Source organism: Poromitra crassiceps (assembly GCF_964638095.1).
Source record: "Poromitra crassiceps genome assembly, chromosome: 27".
Lineage (NCBI taxonomy): Eukaryota > Metazoa > Chordata > Actinopteri > Beryciformes > Melamphaidae > Poromitra > Poromitra crassiceps.
The window spans coordinates 19,636,200-19,656,260 of NC_139650.1; the positions used below are offsets into that span (position 1 = coordinate 19,636,200).

Here is a 20,061-nt window from a genome sequence, read left to right on the forward strand (position 1 = left end):
TTGCAAGTTCTTGGTAAACGGCACGATAACGTCATATGTAACAGACATAAGTGTACCACACGCGAAATCGCCGGCACTGACTGCGCCGAGGGGGTCGCCGCAGCTGGGCATCCTATCGGCGCAGCTCGGCAGTACACATCCAAAACATTGTTTTGGATGTGTACTGCAGCTGTGTACTGGGCGCGTTGGCTGTGTACTGCAGCCAACACGCCCAGTTATGTTCGAGTATGCACAGTCTCACTGTGGCCCAGGCCCGGTTCTACGGGGGTGCAAAAGCATGCATTGCACCCTTATTTTAATTGTCTGCATGCTCAGTTGAAAAGTAAAAAAAATAAAAATAATAATAATAATAATAAATGCTACAGCTGCACACTTACTGTTTAAACTTGAATTATAGTTGTTGTTTTTCTTTGTTCTTTGATGTGATTTTATGGCTTTTTGGCACCTATATGTGACCTTTTAAGGTTGAGATAATTGTATTATCATTATATGGTCCAAATATTTCAGTAAAGCACTTGAAACACTTGAAATATTCTTGCTTGGGTGGTATCATTCTACTTGAAATGATGGTCAAATGCATTATTTTTAGTAAAATAACATGTCAAATTTTTCGTGCACCCGAGTGGGCCCGGCCTTTGGCCGGGCATCTGCACCCCTTCCTATCTAGGATGCACCCCTAGTCATCTTGTTCTGGAACCGGCCCTGCTGTGGACGCTAGACGGCGGCAAGGCTCCAAGTCGAGGGTGCGCAGAACCCTGTCAGCGCCTTTACGTGTTGAGCCATCCTGTCGATTCATCTCTGTCACTCAACCAAATGAATGACCAAATCAGAAATTAAGTGAACGAGGGGGGTATAACGCATCACGTTTCAATCCATAATCGAAATAAAAGTTGTATTAGGCAATCGATGTGTGCACTCACGTCTGGATGGGCTTAAGGGCTTGAGAGTTGACTGGGGGACAGGAGAGAAGGAGTGAGAGAAAGAGGGGCGGGGAGGAAAGGATGTTCACATCTCTTCACCGTGACGATGTTCTCAGTGTTTAGTGAAGCATTTATGTGAGAGATACAGAGACAGGCAGATATAAAGACAGAGATGACAGACAGACTGATGCAAATGAGACCGAGAAAGAGGAGAGTTATGTGCCTTGGTGGATTATGAGACAAAGGGCCCCGGGCACAGATACCTACCCCCCCCCCCAAAACACACACACGCACACACACACACACACACACACACACACACACACCTTCTATGCTACCACAAAAACAAGACATTCTTGCAACAAGTGCAGGCACGAGGGGCACGTAGACGCAGAGGAAATTGCACAATATCACCTGAATTCACCTCCCCTAATTAGGGATGGCACAATACCACTTTTTCATGTCCGATACAGATCTGATACCCACAACCTTGAGTATCTGCCGATACCGATACAATCCGAACCAATCTTTTTTCCTCGCTTAAAGGCTACAACTATTAGGGATTAGGATTGTTAATTTGTATTGATATTGATACCATTTTAAAGTCTGCTTAACGAACCGGGTCCTTATCGATACCACTATCGATACTTTTGTATTATTTGGTGGAAAGACGAGACGACAATAAATTGTTGTTAAAGTTTCAACAAGTATTTCATTTTCACACTAAAGTGTGAAGAAAGTATGAGTGGGCCCCAATTCAAATGATTAGGAAATAATGGTTGTAGCCTATTTTAATTTAATGTAAATATTTGCTTTGATTAAAAAAAAAATCTAATATCAATTTTATATTGCTGTGAAAACACATTGCAAACTGTTTTATTTTCTTTTTACTGAATACCCATCATAAGCTATAAGCTACATTGATACCTTGTCCTAATATGGATGGACACCATATAGGCTACATGTCATGTGTCAGAGAGCAGGACCCACAGCACAACAAGCAACTTTCATCGGACCCGGCCGGGTCTGGGTCCATTCAAAAGAAGTGCCGAACTGCTTGACCAAACCCTTAGAATAGTCATAGCACACCTGTCCTCAATAAGCCGCATGTTTTGAGTTCGAACATGTCTATGTGGCGCAGAAATTGTGGGGGTTATTACGCGCCAAAAAAGTGGCTGCTGCGCAGCAATGGGTCGTGGCTGGGCAAGTCTCAAGGCTTTAAGGTATTATGACATCACAATTGCTTGAGTGACATCAGTGATGGCATCACAATTGCTTGACTGACTGAAGACATCACAAATACAACCTAATTGCCAAAGGTAATTAAGGTAATTAGGCTATACACGGGCCAGAATTCAACGTTTTGATGCACTGTGGGTTCAATTTTTGACCGATCGAAAATCTGTTTTGATACTTTTGTGTAGAACAGTCTAACGATGCAGATGCTGAAGTTTGGTGTCGTTTGAAGAAAAAATGTGGGAGGAGTAGGGTTTAATTCGTTTTTGCAGTTTTTGCAGTTTTGCAGTCTTTAGACTTCATAATTGGCCATAGGTTGCATTGTACAAAAGTTGCAAAAACTGCAAAACTAATTAAACCCTACTCCTCACACATTTTTTCTTCAAACGACACCAAACTCCAGGATCTGCATCGGTAGACTGTCCTCCACAAAAGTATCAAACAGATTTTTGATAGATCAAAAATTGAGCCCACAGTGCATCAATATGTTTTACTGTAAATGGTACTTTAAACAGCTAATGCAAATTCTTGCTAAATAAAGCTCGAATCTCCACGAAAAAAATTGACAAGATTTTGCTGTCAGAGTAGTTGAAGTGTACAAAATCTAAGAATTGTATCTCAAAAACTGAATTTTTGACAGTATTTTGAATTCTGCCCTCATGTATAGCCTAAAGAGCATCGTAATTGCCCTAATTACCTAATGATGTGATGTCACTTGAGCAATGACGTCATCAGTGATGTCATCAGTGATGATGTCATCAATGATGTCATCATTCCTGGCTGAGCAGACTGGCTGGGTGATGTGTTCAACTGCCTGTACTTAACCTGCTGCCTTCTGCCCCAGCCCTGTCATGAACGGCAGTCTTCTAATCTAAGCAGACTGGATTGCATGCAGCAGATGACAGAAAGCTCAGCCATAAGAGACTTGAGACTTGACTTGGACTTGTGACTAAAGACTTGAGACGCGACTTGGACTATAGCTAAAAGACTTGAGACTTGCCCGGCCACGACCCATTGCTGCGCAGCAGCTATAGTTAGTGGCCGGGCCAGCGAAGCGGCAGGGCCACTGCTTGTATTTGCCTGTATTATTAGTGGCCGGGCCAGCGAAGCGGCAGGGCCACTGCTTGTATTTGCCTGTATTATTATTATTATTCTTCTTCTTCTTCTTCTCCCCAGGAAGTCAGACTTCCCATGCATTAATATAAACCAAACTTTGCACAAAGGTCCAGTCCCATGCCAAACTAAGTTGACGTGAATTTGGCGCCTATAGTCCTGATGGTGGCGCTACAGCGACCGTCTATAGTTTCAAACTTTTAAAATTCATAACAAATCAGGCATATGGGCTATGGCTTTGCCACTTTCACCCAAATGTGTGCCCAAATGAGGAGAAACTTTTGTACGCTGCAACCTATGGCCAATTATGAAGTCTAAAGACCGCAAAACTGCAAAAACTGTAAAACTAATTAAACCCTACTCCTCCCACATTTTTTCTTCAAACGACACCAAACTCCAGCATCTGCATCGTTAGACTGTCGTCCACAAAACTATCAAACAGATATTTGATAGATCAAAAATTGAGCCCACAGTGCATCAAAATGTTTGACTGTAAATGGTACTTTAATGCAAATTCTTGCTAAATAAAGCTTGAATATCCACTGATCACTGATGATGTCATCAGTGATGTCATCAGTTTTGTGACATCACTGATGATGTCATCTATAAATCACTCAGCCTTCCTCTCCATAACATCAGCTCTGCCTTCTGCCCCAGCCCTGTCATGAACGGCAGTGTTCTAAGCAGACTGGATTGCATGCAGCAGATGATAGAAAGCTCATCCATAAGAGACTTGAGACTTGACTTGGACTTGTGACTAAAGACTTGAGACGTGACTTGGCCTATAGCTAAAAGACTTGAGACTTGCCCGGCCACGACCCATTGCTGCGCAGCAGCTATAATTATTATTATTCTTCTTCTTCTTCTCCCCAGGAAGTCAGACTTCCCATGCATGAATATAAACCAAACTTTGCACAAAGGTCCAGTCCCATGCCAAACTAAGTTGACGTGACTTTGGCGCCATTAGTCCTGATGGTGGCGCTACAGCGACCGTCTAAAGTTTCAAACTTAGAAAATTCATAACAAATCAGGCATATGGGCTATGGCTTTGGCACTTTCACCGAAATGTGTGCCTAAATGAGGAGAAACTTTTGTACGCTGCAACCTATGGCCAATTATGAAGTCTAAAGACCGCAAAACTGCAAAAACTGTAAAACTAATTAAACCCTACTCCTCCCACATTTTTTCTTCAAGCGACACCAAACTCCAGCATCTGCATCGTTAGACTGTCCTCCACAAAACTATCAAACAGATATTTGATAGATCAAAAATTGAGTCCACAGTGCATCAAAATGTAAACGGTACTTTAAACAGCTAATGCAAATTATTGCTAAATAAAGCTTGAATCTCCACTGATCACTGATGATGTCATCAGTGATGTCATCAGTTTTGTGACACCGTCTAAAGTTTCAAACTTTGAAAATTCATAACAAATCAGGCATATGGGCTATGGCTTTGCCACTTTCACCGAAATGTGTGCTCAAATGAGGAGAAACTTTTGTACGCTGCAACCTATGGCCAATTATGAAGTCTAAAGACCGCAAAACTGCAAAAACTATAAAACTAATTAAACCCTACTCCTCTCACATTTTTTCTTCAAACGACACCAAACTCCAGCATCTGCATCGGTAGGCTGTCCTCCACAAAAGTATCAAACAGATGAATTTTTGACAGTATTTTGAATTCTGCCCTCGTGTATAGCCTAAAGAGCATCGTAATTGCCCTAATTACCTAATGATGTGATGTCACGGGCCACTGCTTGTATTTGCCTGTATTATTATTATTATTAGTGGCCGGGCCAGCGAAGCGGCAGGGCCACTGCTTGTATTTGCCTGTATTATTAGTGGCCGGGCCAGCGAAGCGGCAGGGCCACTGCTTGTATTTGCCTGTATTATTATTATTATTATTATTCTTCATCTCCCTGGAAGTCAGCCTTCCCATGAATGAATATAAACCAAACTTTGCACAAAGGTCCAGTCCCATGCCAAACTAAGTTGACGTGAATTTGGCGCCTATAGTCCTGATGGTGGCGCTACAGCGACCGTCTAAAGTTTCAAACTTTGAAAATTCATAACAAATCAGCCATATGGGCTACGGCTTTGCCACTTTCACCGAAATGTGTGCCCAAATGAGGAGAAACTTTTGTACGCTGCAACCTATGGCCAATTATGAAGTCTAAAGACGGCAAAATTGCAAAAACTGTAAAACTAATTAAACCCTACTCCTGCCACATTTTTTCTTCAAACGACACCAAACTCCAGCATCTGCATCGTTAGACTGTCCTCCACAAAACTATCAAACAGATATTTGATAGATCAAAAATTGAGCCCACAGTGCATCAAAATGTTTTACTGTAAATGGTACTTTAAACAGCTAATGCAAATTCTTGCTAAATAAAGCTTGAATCTCCACTGATCACTGATGATGTCATCAGTGATGTCATCCGTTTTGTGACCTCACTGATGATGTCATCTATAAATCGCTCAGCCTTCCTCTCCATAACATCAGCTCTGCCTTCCGCCCCAGCCCTGTCATGAACTGCAGTGTTCTAAGCAGACTGGATTGCATGCAGCAGATGATAGAAAGCTCATCCATAAGAGACTTGAGACTTGACTTGGACTTGTGACTAAAGACTTGAGACGTGACTTGGCCTATAGCTAAAAGACTTGAGACTTGCCCGGCCACGACCCATTGCTGCGCAGCAGCTATAATTATTCTTCTTCTCCCAGGAAGTCAGCCTTCCCATGCATGAATATAAACCAAACTTTGCATAAAGGTCCAGTCCCCTGCCAAACTAAGTTGACGTGAATTTGGCGCCAATAGTCCTGATGGTGGCGCTACAGCGACCGTCTAAAGTTTCAAACTTTGAAAATTCATAACAAATCAGGCATATGGGCTACGGCTTTGGCACTTTCACCGAAATGTGTGCCCAAATGAGGAGAAACTTTTGTACGCTGCAACCTATCACCAATTATGAAGTCTAAAGTCCGCAAAACTGCAAAAACTGTAAAACTAATTAAACCCTACTCCTCCCACATTTTTTCTTCAAACGACACCAAACTCCAGCATCTGCATCGTTAGACTGTCCTCCACAAAAGTATCAAACAGATTTTTGATAGATCAAAAATTGAGCCCCTTCCCATGCATGAATATAAACCAAACTTTGCATAAAGGTCCAGTCCCATGCCAAACTAAGTTGACGTGAATTTGGCGCCTATAGTCCTGATGGTGGCGCTACAGCGACCGTCTAAAGTTTCAAACTTTGAAAATTCATAACAAATCAGGCATATGGGCTACGGCTTTGCCACTTTCACCGAAATGTGTGCCCAAATGAGGAGAAACTTTTGTACGCTGCAACCTATGGCCAATTATGAAGTCTAAAGCCCGCAAAACTGCAAAAACTGTAAAACTAATTAAACCCTACTCCTCCCACAATTTTTCTTCAAACGACACCAAACTCCAGCATCTGCATCGATAGACTGTCCTCCACAAAAGTATCAAACAGATTTTTGATAGATCAAAAATTGAGCCCACAGTGCATCAAAATGTTTTATTGTAAATGGTACTTTAAACAGTTATTGCAAATTCTTGCTAAATAAAGCTTGAATCTCCACGAAAAAAATTGACAATATTTTGCTGTCAGAGTAGTTGAAGTGTGCAAAGTCTAAGAAGTGTATGTCAAAAACTGAATTTTTGACAGTATTTTGAATGTATAGCCTAAAGAGCATCGTAATTGCCCTAATTACCTAATGATGTGATGTCACTTGAGCAATGATGTCATCAGTGATGATGTCATGGCAAAAGGTGCTGTACTGTGCCACATAGGCTGCAATGCATTTTAAAACAGTCATATAATTTCTTTAATAATTACTATGTAAACACTGAACACGCACAAATAACGATGAGACTCTCTTCTATCACCTGCAAAAAAAAGTTTATTGATCCCATTTTCCGTTCTTTAGTTATGAGCCGGAGAAGATAGCTTGATTTGACCAAAAACAGCCACTTTTTTTCTAGAACCTGAGATATTCAGCCTTTTGTGAAAGGAAGCATTTCAAGCACATCATTGACTCATTGCTAATATTTTCTGATGTAATGACACCTCAAAAATAATCTCCTTCAATAAAAGAGTGAAAACAAAGGAATTTTGTTTGGCCAAATAATATTTTTTAGCTGCAACCAGCAGCGCTGGCCCCTGCGTGCGCTGCTGGTTGCAGCTTCTTGCTGTTCTTGATTTACTGCTGGTGGGCATCAGATATTCTAGCTTGCGTTTGCTAATCCTGTCCTGCTGTCTGGGTGTTGTATGCTGCTCTGCGTGCCCCCCCCCCCTCCCCCCCCCCCACCCCCTCAACTGCACACTCCTCCTTCTGGGAGTGTCTCTGGGGCTTTCTGCTGCCTGCGTTTGCTCTGCACTGACAAGTCCGCTACATCCAGCTTTTTTACAGCCGCGTGTATTTGTCACCAGCTCCCATGCTTCCAGTTGAGAATAATAACAACTCCACGGCTGATCATGCGAATGGGCTGTCACAGCGATCACGGAGGTGCTCAATTGTGACAGCAGATTGGCTGCTGCAGGGGCACAGCTAACGTTATGCTTCAATGAAGCAGCTGCATACGGACGGATGCGATGCGATTTCCTTTTCCCCAACGACTTCTTCTGTGTGTTTTACTCCACTTTCTCTCATCTGGAGTGCGCTGTCGCCACCTAAGGGTTCTGTAAAATAGGTTAGACACATTCAATAGCTCTCATATTGTAAGAGGCGATGTAAGAGGCATAGATCGACACCCCCCCGTCAAAAAAACAATTTCGAGTTATTGACGCCATTTGGCGTCGCTGGCAGCCTACGGTAAATTTCTAATGACGCCATTGGCACTCAATGTGTTAAGCTGCTGCCTTCTGCCCCAGCCCTGTCATGAATGGCAGTGTTCTAATCTAAGCAGATTGGATTGCATGCAGCAGATGACAGAAAACTCATCCATAAGAGACTTGACTTGGACTTGTGACTAAAGACTTGAGACGCGATTTGGACTATAGCTAAAAGACTTGAGACCTGCCCGGCCTTTTTTTTCTTCTTCTCCCCAGGAAGTCAGACTTCCCATGCATGAATATAAACCAAACTTTGCACAAAGGTCCAGTCCCATGCCAAACTAAGTTGACGTGAATTTGGCGCCATTAGTCCTGATGGTGGCGCTACAGCGACCGTCTAAAGTTTCAAACTTTGAAAATTCATAACAAATCAGGCATATGGGCTATGGCTTTGGCACTTTCACCGAAATGTGTGCCTAAATGAGGAGAAACTTTTGTACGCTGCAACCTATGGCCAATTATGAAGTCTAAAGACCGCAAAACTGCAAAAACTGTAAAACTAATTAAACCCTACTCCTCCCACATTTTTTCTTCAAGCGACACCAAACTCCAGCATATGCATCGTTAGACTGTCCTCCACAAGACTATCAAACAGATATTTGATAGATCAAAAATTGAGCCCACAGTGCATCAAAATGTAAATGGTACTTTAAACAGCTAATGCAAATTCTTGCTAAATAAAGCTTGAATCTCCACTGATCACTGATGATGTCATCAGTGATGTCATCAGTTTTGTGACATCACTGATGATGTCATCTATAATTCTTCTTCTTCTTCTCCCCAGGAAGTCAGACTTCCCATGCATGAATATAAACCAAACTTTGCACAAAGGTCCAGTCCCATGCCAAACTAAGTTGACGTGAATCTGGCGCCTATAGTCCTGAAGGTGGCGCTACAGCGACCGTCTAAAGTTTCAAACTTTGAAAATTCATAACAAATCAGGCATATGGACTACGGCTTTGGCACTTTCACCGAAATGTGTGCCCAAATGAGGAGAAACTTTTGTACGCTGCAACCTATGGCCAATTATGAAGTCTAAAGACCGCAAAACAGCAAAAACTGTAAAACTAATTAAACCCTACTCCTCCCACATTTTTTCTTCAAACGACACCAAACTCCAGCATCTGCATCGTTAGACTGTCCTCCACAAAAGTATCAAACAGATTTTTGATAGATCAAAAATTGAGCCCACAGTGCATCAAAATGTTTTACTGTAAATGGTACTTTAATGCAAATTCTTGCTAAATAAAGCTTGAATCTCCACTGATCACTGATGATGTCATCAGTGATGTCATCAGTTTTGTGACATCACTGATGATGTCATCTATAAATCGCTCAGCCTTCCTCTCCATAACATCAGCTCTGCCTTCTGCCCCAGCCCTGTCATGAACTGCAGTCTAAAGTTTCAAACTTTGAAAATTCATAACAAATCAGGCATATGGGCCACGGCTTTGGCACTTTCACCGAAATGTGTGCCCAAATGAGGAGAAACTTTTGTACGCTGCAACCTATGGCCAATTATGAAGTCTAAAGACTGCAAAACTGCAAAAACTGCAAAACTAATTAAACCCTACTCCTCCCATATTTTTTCTTCAAACGACACCAAACTCCAGCATCTGCATCGGTAGACTGTCCTCCACAAAAGTATCAAACAGATTTTTGATAGATCAAAAATTGAGCCCACAGTGCATCAATATGTTTTACTGTAAATGGTACTTTAAACAGCTAATGCAAATTCTTGCTAAATAAAGCTCGAATCTCCACGAAAAAAATTGACAAGATTTTGCTGTCAGAGTAGTTGAAGTGTACAAAATCTAAGAATTGTATGTCAAAAACTGAATTTTTGACAGTATTTTGAATTCTGCCCTCATGTATAGCCTAAAGAGCATCGTAATTGCCCTAATTACCTAATGATGTGATGTCACTTGAGCAATGACGTCATCAGTGATGTCATCAGTGATGATTTCATCAATGATGTCATCATTCCTGGCTGAGCAGACTGGCTGGGTGATGTGTTCAACTGCCATGTACTTAACCTGCTGCCTTCTGCCCCAGCCCTGTCATGAACGGCAGTCTGCCTTCTGCCCCAGCCCTGTCATGAACGGCAGTCTTCTAATCTAAGCAGACTGGATTGCATGCAGCAGATGACAGAAAGCTCACCCATAAGAGACTTGAGACTTGACTTGGATTTGTGACTGAAGACTTGAGACGTGACTTGGACTATAGCTAAAAGACTTGAGACTTGCCCGGCCACGACCCATTGCTGCGCAGCAGCTATAATTAGTGGCCGGGCCAGCGAAGCGGCAGGGCCACTGCTTGTATTTGCCTGTATTATTAGTGGTCGGGCCAGCGAAGCGGCAGGGCCACTGCTTGTATTTGCCTGTATTATTCTTCTTCTCCCAGGAAGTCAGACTTCCCATGCATGAATATAAACCAAACTTTGCACAAAGGTCCAGTCCCATGCCAAACTAAGTTGACATGAATTTGGCGCCTATAGTCCTGATGGTGGCGCTACAGCGACCGTCTAAAGTTTCAAACTTTGAAAATTCATAACAAATCAGGCATATGGGCTACGGCTTTGCAACGTTCACCGAAATGTGCGCCCAAATGAGGAGAAACTTTTGTACGCTGCAACCTATGGCCAATTATGAAGTCTAAAGACCGCAAAACTGCAAAAACTGTAAAACTAATTAAACCCTACTCCTCCCACATTTTTTCTTCAAACGACACCAAACTCCAGCATCTGCATCGGTGGACTGTCCTCCACAAAAGAATCAAACAGATTTTTGATAGATCAAAAATTGAGCCCACAGTGCATCAAAATGTTTTACTGTAAATGGTACTTTAAACAGTTAATGCAAATTCTTGCTAAATAAAGCTTGAATCTCCATGAAAAAAATTGACAATATTTTGCTGTCAGAAAACTTAAAAAAATCATAAAAAATCAGGCATACGTGCTACGGCTTTGCAACTTTCACCGAAATGTGCGCCTAAATGAGGGGAAACTTTTGTACAATACAACCTATGGCCAATTATGAAGTCTAAAGACCGCAAAACTGCAAAAACTGCAAAAACGAATTAAACCCCACTCCTCCCACATTTTTTCTTCAAACGACACCAAACTTCACTATCTGCATCGTTAGACTGTTCTACACAAAAGTATCAAACCAGATTTTCGATCGGTCAAAAATTGAGCCCACAGTGCATCAAAACGTTGAATTCTGGCCCCATGTGTAGCCTAATTACCTTAATTACCTTTGACAATTAGGTGTATTTGTGATGTCATCAGTCAGTCAAGCAATTGTGATGCCATCACTGATGTCACTCGAGCAATTGTGATGCCATAATACCTTAAAGCCTTGAGACTTGCCCAGCCACTTTTTTGGCGCGTAATAATCCCCACAATTTCTGCGCCACATAGACATGTCCGAACTCAAAACATGCGGCTTATTGAGGACAGGTGTGCTATGACTTTTCTAAGGGTTTGGTCAAGCGGTTTGGCACTTCTTTTGAATGGACCCAGACCCGGCCGGGTCCGGGTCGGAACCTCGGGTTTTCGGGGGGTCAGGCATACCCGAAGACCTCTAGCTCAAAGCCTTGAGACTTGCCCGGCCACGACCCATTGCTGCGCAGCAGCTATAATTCCATATTATTATGCTTATGCAAGAATTTCACACGTGTTACTTGTACTACGGAGTGACAATAAAAATCTTGAATCTTGAATCTTGAATCTAAGGCCGAAACGCCCATTCTCGCCCCTTCTGGGACTGCGCCACGCCTATTTCGCGTAAAGTGCATTTCGGGGCCTAAAGCCATGTTGCTATCTTACCGAGGCAGGCGCACGGCACATTTTTTTGCGTTTAAGGCCAGTTTTTGCGCCGAAGGCCTGTGGGAGAATAGGGCCCTAGATGTTCAACTTTATTTTGTTGTCTCAGTACTTACCCTCTTCCTTCTCCGTCGACTCCGGGTTGAAGTCTTCCTGGCTGCCTGCACAGCAAGGTTCAGTTGGCTGTATCAGAAGCGTAGGCTACAGTCTCATAATACATCTTACAGGCAGCTGGAAAACAATTAAATTAAAAATATTAGATTACTTATTATATAAGTGATCAAAATGGGAAAAAATTGAATAGCCTAAATATGTGATTTGGTTAATAAAGAGGTTAAAGCGATACTGTTTGGGGAACTTTGTCTAGGAGGCCCACAGCCCTTGAAACCCCCTGTTAAAAAAACACCGACAGTAGAAACAAAAAATAAATATGCACTAATAAATAATCGAGGAGAATGCATGTAGCCTTTTTTTTTACTTAATTTACCTTGTGGATTTTGTGTTGAGTTGCTTGAGGTCTGGTAGTGGGGTTTGTTATTAACCCTAGAACACTAACGTCGGGTAATTTTCACCCGGACAAATGAATTCATGTGATTTTCATTGTCTTGCTGCTGTCTGAGGTGGGTGGGTCCTTAGGTACCTTCAGGATGCTCACTGATGTCATTGAATGTAGGTTTGTTTCCCTGCTCCCATTCATGGTTTTTTCTACCGGCTACGTGTTCGGGTGATTTTCACCCGACGTTAGTGATAGAGGGTAAAATATCTTCGGGTTAGTTACAACGGTATTGTGGTGACTTTTTTTTTTTTTTCACCTCACAAGTCCCATGAATGGGTGGACCGAAGGAGAAGTTGGGAGCTCCTGTTTTTTTTTTGGGGGGGGGGGGTTTATAACGATTACCTCATTTTTCCCGAATTTGACATATTTTTTATAGTGTCCCCCATAATAAACTTTCTTGTGTTTTTTGTGATATTTCACATTTAAAAACAAAAGAAGAGTACCTCAATTTGCCATGTATTGTTGTACTTTAAGATATTTTGATGAGAAGTATGTTTTATGGGGTATATTGCATCGGGTGAAAAACACCCGACATTAGTGATGGTGATCACGTTAGTGTTCTAGGGTTAAACAGTATCTTGGAGCAGGTCCTCTGTGTGAAGCTGCTCTTGGTTTGTGACTTGGTGGCTTCTGTGTGGAGGTGGGCGGCACTTAGGGGGGGATTTGGTCCATTTGCATCTTTGAGGGGGACGCTGTGCAGCACATCTGCTATTGTTCAAGGTTCAAGTGCTTTCGCAAAAATAATATAAACTGCTCGCACACCGCAGAGCTCCTTTTCTCGAGATGTATTTGTTGTTGTAACGCGTTTCGAGCTACATGCTCTTCATCAGACAGCATGTAGCTCGAAACGCGTTACAACAACGAGTTGTGCGAGTAGTTTTTATTCTTTTTGTCTCACTGTTCTAGTTCAGCTCAGCACCTGCCCCAACTTTGGGTTTTGGATGTGCGTGTCTCCCTCCTTTTTCAAGTGCTTTCACACCAATTTCCTGTAAACAGCTCAGGGGTTACTTCAGGTCAAAGGCTGACTTCACTGGCCTGGTGTCCAAGTCAGTTTAGTTTTTAAAGATGTGGATATTGAAGGACAATTTCAATATAGTTCTGTTTTTTTTATTGATGGGGTACCTCAGACCAGCAGTTGGCTACTCACTTGGGTGCAGTGGTTTTACAGGTGTCAGTTTTAGGTTTCCCAGAAGAAAGATAATTGAGTTAGTCCTTTTGAAATGCTTTGAAAGAAGATTGCCCCTCTCTCTCTCTCTCTCTCTCTCTCTCTCTATCTCTCTCTCTCTCTCTCAAGTTAGTAAACACTGAACATACAGTGGCTCAGGTGAACTGGTTTAGAAAACATGGTGACGTGGCATTACGGCAATAATATCACCCCAAACTGTGCAAGTTCGGGACAAAGATTTTGTTCCGTGGTTATACGTGTCTTTTATTCCAATACCAGGGTCCTGACCAAACGGCAGTATTTGACAAGTTGGGAGTGAGAACGTGTCGAAACATCTTTGTTTTGGCTATAAATCAGTTGAATATCAAATTTAAAATATCACATAGGTAGCTGTGCTCCATTCCACCAAAATAAATGAAGAAAGTACTGCTAATATGCAGCAGACTTGGTTGTAAAATACTGAGAACATATATCTTTATATTTGTCATAAGATCATATTTGGATATTGTGGGATAAACACACCTGGACATTTATTTGACCACCACAAATACTGAGTTAGTATTTCCCCAGACACAGAGCACACTCTTACCAACAAATCATACCCTTGATATGCTCTGCACATGAGTCATATCACTGGCATGAGTCATGAGTCACTGGCTTCTGGAAAGAGGTGAAAGCATTGAACCGAGGCAGTACGCTGCTGCCATGCACAATTGAGGGTGTAGCTGGAGCTGATAACATAGCTGAGATATGGAGGCAGCACTACTCTGCACTTTTTAATTGTGTCAAAAGTGACCCTTTTAATATAGGCAGCAACCCCAATAGTGAGGCTGTTGGAGTCACTGCGGTGCTTCAGGCAATATCTCAGCTGGCTGATAACAAAGCCAGCGGCCTTGATCATATCACTGCGGAGCATCTAAAACATGCGAGCCCCAGGGTTGCGGTGCTGCTTGCCATCTGTTTTACAGGCCTGATGTCACATGGGCTGCTGCCTGACTCCATGCTGTCCGTCACACTGGTGCCGGTCATCAAGGACAAGGCAGGTAAGGTGGGAAGCATGGACAACTATAGGCCTATTGCACTTGCTAGCATAATTTCTAAGGTTTTAGAGAGAATTTTATTAGATTGTTTAAGCTCTTTTCTTATCACTACTGACAATCAGTTTGGTTTTAAAGCTAAGCATGGTACTGACCTTTGTATCTATGCATTGAAAGAAGTGATTGGTAGGTATAAAGGTAAGAATTCATCAGTTTTAGTTGGATTTATTGATGCGTCAAAAGCATTTGATAGAGTCAACCATCAGAAACTGTTTTTAAAGTTGAAAGAGAGGCGCGTGCCTGGTAATATTATTAGAATTTTGTCATACTGGTATACTAACCAGAGCATGCAGATTCGATGGTGCGATAAAGTCTATGCACCTTTTAAGGTTGGGAATGGGGTCCGACAGGGGGGGATTCTCTCCGCGGCCCTCTTCAATCTCTACATGAATGACCTCTCTGTACAGCTCAGTAACTGTAGAACGGGATGTGTGCTTGGTAACACTCTGATAAATCATTTTATGTATGCAGATGAGTTGGCCATCCTGTCTCCTAGCAGTGCTGGGTTTCAACAGCTGCTGAATATATGTTCTGATTATGGTGTAAAATGTGATGTGAAATATAATGCTAAAAAGAGTGTCATCATGATCTGTAGAACAAGAGAGGACAAGGCCCTTTCTTTTCCTTCATTCTATCTGTCAGGTCAGGTTCTGACAGTGTGTGATAGAACAAAGTATTTGGGTCACATCATTACTGACCAACTGAGTGATGATGATGACCTATACAGGCAGAGGTGTATGCTGTATGCTCAAGCCAACATGTTGAGGAAGAAGTACTACTTTTGTTCTAATGATGTCAAGATAAACTTGTTTAGAGCTTACTGCACTCCTCTGTATACTGCCCCCTTGTGGGTAAAATATAAGCAGACAAGCATTAAAAAGCTGCAGGTTGCTTATAATGATTGTATGAGGGTTCTACTTAGAAAACCCAGATGGTCGAGTGCCAGTCAATTGTTTTGTGAAGTAGGAGTGTGCACTTTTCATGCTCTTCTGAGAAATCTGACGTTTAAGTTTATTTGTCGTTTGAATGTATCTCATAATTTGATTATCATGCTGCTGACTCAACCCAGTTTCAGTAATGTGAAATACCAATCGTGCATTTGGAAACACTGGTATAGTGCCTTACTTTAGTGTTCTGATTGCTTTATTTTTTTATTTTTTTTTACTTGGTGTGATGCTTTTAAATGTAGTGTTTTTGTATTGTGTGTCTTCTTATTGGACCTTATGTGTCTGTTAATAAAGAGTTGATGATATCAGTAATATCAGAGACAAAATATCAGTTTGTGTTGTATGTGTACACTATATTTCACCATATTTTATTTAATGACAAAAAATTATTATACAACAGATTTGTTTATATTATAGCGCCTAAATACTGAGTCCACACATTTCCAATATATGGCATGAGGGCATATTCAGATATTTTATTTAATGTGTATGTCAACATTAGATGTATCTGGACACAGTATACTATATGAGGCAAATAAGGCTCAGTATTTTACCTGACATGAAGTATAAAAAATCTGCGGATATGTGCCTGATTCTTGCAGAGTTTGGAAAAAAACATCTCTGGATTCTGGGGTCTTTCGAGCTGTGCTTGTTATGTAGATCTATCTGTAGACAATCAACTGCGCAACACAGTCTGCATCAGCTAAGACTTTTTAAAGTAGCATTTGTCAATACATGAAGGAATAAGCAGCATTTGTTAATTGTTATTTTTGTTTAGAAGAGCGGTTAGTTCATGAACGGTCCAGGTGTAAATCATATGTTAATAATGGACATGAATGCTAGTATATGTGGGGACATAATCCAAACAACTTTTTATAATGCTATTGACTTGGACACTGCCAAGGGCTGCATGTAGTGCAAAATGTACTATGAACCTGAGCTCAATGTCAAAGGATACAACGATCTAGATTACACAGACTATACGAGGGCAAACTATTTCATTGCACTGCTGTAACCTATATTGGGGGGGGGAGTCATTTACAGCCAGGGGTGTAGTGGTAAATACCCACCTTGTTTCCCCTCATTGATTGATACAGGTGATGTGAAAATAGGTGAGTAAACTACCTGGCTCATTTCAATGAGGTGGGTAAACTGCATTTACTTGCGTTTACCCTCCACTATGCCCCTGTTTACGGCTACCTAATGGTTTCTTCATTGTAATGATTAGCTTCCTATCAACAGGACACCTTGTCCTCTGGCAGTGAGTCATACTAATTGATATCAAAGGTTGTCTTTATAGTTGTTGACACCTGCTCTTTTCAGACAGTTGACGTCATATAACGGTCAATAAGCTGTATCTCATGGAGAATTGCCATCTTCGTAAGTGTACCTATACCCTATGTCTCCGGGGCAGTGTGTGTGGGGATGGGGGGTGTGTGTGTTTGGCGGCTGGACCACGTCCGGAGGCCCCCACCCTGCCTAAGTAGGGTTCCCACACTAAAACCTGGCCATTTCCACCACTGGTTTGAACTACTACCACCCTGCTCTGAAGTCCTGATCTGCCTGCAGAAAGTCAAGCTGTTTCTCTCTTTATGAGGAGTCATGTGACTGAAAGACGCTCATCTCGCAGAGTCTCAGACACAGATGGAATACAACTGGGTTAATTTAATGGTTTAATAAACTGCGTCATGTCGTCCTTCTGTGAAGTACAGGGCCACCGCCCACATCAACTTCCCTCTTTGTTTTACTGACGCCATTATCTCACTGTTACATCTTTTCTATGAGCGTTACTTTGAGAGAGAGAAAACGGGCAGGTGAATGCAGTAGAAGACCGTAGACAACTGAGTCAGAGACTTTTACAACAGGGATGTAGTTCTAACTATAAAAAGGGTGACATATCATACCATCGAGAGCATACACACAATACGATCAGAAATTATTCACTTTAGCATAAGTCGAGAAGGTGACTGTCACCTAAAGGTGACTGAATAATAATATTAAATAGGAATAATAATGTAGTAATAACACTCACCCTGCTTCAGCCGTGTCTCTCCTGCTCTGCTCTCGCTACGCAAAATGGAATGAGTCTGAACTTGTTGATGGTTTGCTTGCTCTGCCTGTATAGAGAGCCAAAGTCACGCCCAGTTCTGGGTTAGGAACCTGATTAACCTGATTACATGTAATCACTTCCAAAAGCCTGGTGCCATGACAACACCATAGAGAGCCAAAGGCACGCCCACGTCCGGGTTAGGCATACACACAAAGAGATTTCATCCGCCATTTATTTCCCCATACACATTTCATAAAATGCTTATAAAAATAGTTTTAATTAGTCAGATCAAGCCATTCAGCTATATTTAGAATCAGGACAGACCATAGAACATTTCACTCTGACCAGAACATCAAAAATGTTGGATAAAAAAAAAAAAAACAGTGACATGTTCCATGGTCTACCTGATTCTAAATATTGTTGAATCGCTTGGTTTGAATAAGTAAAACTATGTTTATAAGCATTTTACAAAATGTCTATGGCAAAATAAATGGTGGATGAAATATCTTGGTGCGTATGCCTAACCCGGAAGTGGGCGTGCCTTTGGCTCTCTATGGTGTTGTCGTGGCACCAGGCTTTTGGAAGTGATTACATGTGATCAGGTTAATTAGGATACACTGTAATCCCTTATAGTTATAGAAAAAATATATATAAACAAGATTAGCCTACAGTTACATAAAAAAAAAAAAATCTGATTTCTAGCAGCAATTTTATAGTGGCGTAATGCATTCACTTGAAAAAAAATGTTTGCCCTGTTTTTCTGAATTAATGAGATACATGAAAAAAAATAAAAAAATCAGCTGTTTTTCTGAATTAACGCGATAAGTTTTAATAAAAAATAAATAAATTCAGTCCTGTTGTTCTGAATTAACGAGTTAAGTAAAAAGTTAAAAAAAAAGTAAAAAAAAAAAAATTATGCAACAGGCTCCAAGTCTCAGTCACTTACACCTCACTGGGCATGGAGTAGCAGTAGCAGCCACTTTACCCTCCAACAGTGCTGCTAAGCTAAACCCAACTAAGTTTTCAACTTTATGGCGTCGATAGAGGTAAGCTATCTAAAGATATTACACTACGCTATGTGATACATGCCGAATCAGCTACTGTTCGCTTGACCACATAGCCAGGTTGCTAGCGTTAGTTGCTTTTAGCATTAGCTATCAATCCAGGGACATGTGGGATTTTCCTCCTTTCAAGTTGCCGGCTTGGCAAGTAAACCGAGCTATATTTGCTCTATACTGTCAGACTACACGATATACCTATAATGCTGATTAGCTAATGCTAGAGTAGTAGTGTCTGCCCACCACCTCAAGCTCAACCTTGGTAAGACAGAGCTACTCTTCCTCCCAGGGAAAGACTGCCTTCTCACTGATCTCTCCATCTCCATTGACAATACCACTCTACTTCCCTCCCAAACAGCTAAGAACCTTGGGGTGATCCTTGACAACCAGCTGTCTTGCTCAGCCAACATAGCTGCGACAGCACGCTCCTGTAGGTTTTGCCTCTACAACATCCGCAAAATCCGTCCTTTTCTCACAAGTGAAGCAACTCAACTCCTGGTCCAGTCACTTATCATCTCTCGCCTGGACTACTGCAACGTGCTCCAGGCCGGCCTACCTGCCACTGACATCCGACTGCTTCAGCTCATTCAGAACGCTGCAGCCCGTCTGGTATTCAACCAACCCAAATTCTCTCATGTCACTCCCCTCTTCCAGGAGCTCCACTGGCTTCCCATCTTGGCACGCATCAAATTCAAGACACTGGTACTGGCCTACAGGGCAGTTCACCAGTCAGCTCCCCTGTACCTGCAACTATGGTCAGGTTCCAAACCTCTCAGCGCTCCCTTCACTCCTCCACCAGTGCAGGACGCCTCGCCCCTCCTTCGCTACGGGGGCTCAAAAGTTGTTCATCCCGATCTCGACTCTTCTCGTCACTGGCACCTCAATGGTGGAACGAGCTTCCACCTTCCGTCAGGACAGCTGAATCACTGCCGTTCTTTCAGAAAAGACTAAAGACACACCTTTTCAGGCTCCATCTGGGCACTTCTTGATCTAACTTCTTTCTCTCTCTAAAAAAAAAAAAGAAAAAAAGAAATACTAACCTAAACTAAACTGTTAGGATGATGTCATCATTCCTACTTTGATGTCGTCATTCCTACTATGATGTCATCGATCACTGATGATGTCATGATTCATAAGTGTCTTTCATGCCTTTCGCTGGTGATGTCATAACACAGGTGATGTCATATTCGGATATATAAGGGCCTGTTCCTGCAGGTCCTCTCGAG

At 42.0% G+C, this 20,061-nt stretch overlaps 1 protein-coding gene across 1 annotated transcript in view; it reads right to left on the bottom strand.

Moving 5' to 3' along the window:
• Positions 1–17,795, bottom strand: part of LOC310799084 (uncharacterized protein) — a 303,168-nt gene extending 285,373 nt beyond the window's left edge. The window contains exons 1-2 of the mRNA XM_083661645.1: positions 17,760–17,795; positions 12,079–12,193 (exon numbers count right to left, since the gene is read on the bottom strand). The gene's annotated coding sequence lies outside the window, so the exon portion shown is untranslated. The remainder of the gene's footprint in view (positions 1–12,078; positions 12,194–17,759) is intronic.
• Positions 17,796–20,061: the final 2,266 nt, after the last annotated feature.